The sequence below is a fragment of the Austrofundulus limnaeus genome, unplaced genomic scaffold, assembly GCF_001266775.1.
Source record: "Austrofundulus limnaeus strain Quisiro unplaced genomic scaffold, Austrofundulus_limnaeus-1.0 Scaffold264, whole genome shotgun sequence".
In the NCBI taxonomy this organism is placed as follows: domain Eukaryota; kingdom Metazoa; phylum Chordata; class Actinopteri; order Cyprinodontiformes; family Rivulidae; genus Austrofundulus; species Austrofundulus limnaeus.
Window position 1 is genome coordinate 426,377 of NW_013952666.1, and position 2,141 is coordinate 428,517.

Sequence of the window (2,141 nt, forward strand, 5' to 3'; positions counted from 1 at the left end):
CTCAGGAAGGATTCAGCTCTTAGATGACAACAAATGGCCAGAATTACAAAGAAATGTTTTTTCTCCTCCAGCAAGGAGAATAAAGCGACAAGCTGAAATCAAAATAACTGATAATGGCCAGAGAAATGAAGCAGTCTTTCTTCAAAACAGATTCACACCACTGGAAGAAACTGAGTCTGAACAAAGTTCACTATCTGATCTCAGTGGGGGATCTGAGACCAGATCCAGATCCAGCTCAAAACCAAAGCAAGTCCAAAGAGAGACTTTCAAGAATCAAGAAATGCTGATCATCACAGATAAAATGGAGAATGAGCTCAGAGGCTTCTGGAACAAGAAAAAAGGCAAAGTTCTGAGTTTTGCTGATAAAGTGTCTGACCTCACAGAGAAGATTCTGGAAATAACAGCTGAGTATCCAACTCTGAAGACCCTCATCATTCATACAGGAAGTGATGAAGTTATGAATCAACAGTCAGAAATCCTGAAGAAGGATTTTATTCTGCTGCTGAATGCTGTTAAAAATCTCAACATGGATGTGTTCCTCGGTGGGCCCGTTCCCACAGCAAGAGGAGGAGCCGAGAGGTTCAGCAGACTGTTGGCTCTTAATGGTTTTTTGGAAAAGTCCTGTGATGACCACTCTGTGAGATATGTGGACAACTTTGATCTCTTCTAGGAAAGAAAACATCTCTTCAAGTCTGATGGAATGACTCTGAATCAAACTGGAGCACAACTTCTGGCTTCAAACATGAAGTATTTCCTGAACAAAGTTCTGGCTGGAACCAAACAACAGGACAAACCACAACAGCTGATGTCTGAAGGACAGCTGGAGAAAACAGATATCAGTGGAACACAGCGTACCAGTTACTGATAAGGAGACTGCTGCAGAATCAGAACCAGAGAGAGAGGAGTTATTTCAAGCTGCAGAACCGGAAGAACAACTGGATTCATCAGCATCACAAACAGAGGATCTCTTGGACTCTGAGACCCCAACAGGACAGCAAGTGGAATGCCCCCTCCTAGATTTTACTAACAACATGAAAGAACCTGGCGAGATTAAGATCAAACAAACACCATGTCCAAATCCAACTAACTCTGATCTTCCAGCCCCAGGAACTAAACCAAGATCTACAAAGATTCTTAGAGCCCCACCACCACATCTGACCCTTCCATACAATAAAACAGACAATCCTGTTTGTGTTCAACATGATCCAAAGACTTTTATGTGATAACTTTTTGTGTGGTTAGTAATTACTGTGGGAGGAATAAAAATGGAATTACTGTGGTTGGGATTTTAGAAAAGTACATATACTTAGGTTTATGTTGACATGTTTTTTTAAATACATTAAAGAGTGTTTTTTTGTTTTATTGATCATTTAATTGGTGATTTAATGATCAGATGGGGGAGTATGGTGGAACTCAAACTTTTATGTTTAAGCTAGTTATTCATGACATCCTTTAATGACCTAGGTTTTCATGCTGTTCATCTGCAGATAGAATGATTAAAGTCAGAACAAGATTTGCTAACAACAGCCATTCTTAGATATCACTTGTGTTTATCTTTGTGTTTTCCGTTGACCTTGTATCAAATCTTGCTAAGATGACATTATGGTGTTTGTTAATATATACTGTATATGAGGCCTCTCAACAGTGTTCAACAGTTCAACAGTGAGTAGTGTGGAGTGGAGTGACAGAGAGAAGCAGAGGCACAGAGACAGGCCAGGTTGTTCTCTGTGTTTCCTGTTATTGCAATAAAACTCAGCTGATCAATCCACAGAGTACCTTCATTCTTGGACCACGTATTTCTGTCTTTGTTAAATAAATTGTTTCCAGCATTTGATGCACGTATACGAGGCCGGATTAACCATATGGGCAATTGGGCAATTGCTCAGGGGCCCACGGTCTCCAAAGGGCCCTGAGCAGTGAAGGCACGGACACAACGGATGCGGGATATGCGTGGACATGTCTCCCCGCACTTCCTGCATCTGCGCTCTCTGTCCCCGCACTTTTTTCAGCCGTAACAGCTGTTTTATTCATTATTAACATATGGTAATGCATCTTTGAATGCACCATAAGCGTGAGCATGCTACTCCTGCAGATGAGATGATGGATAGGAGCTGCTGTGTCGAGCAGAGCAGAGCAGAGCA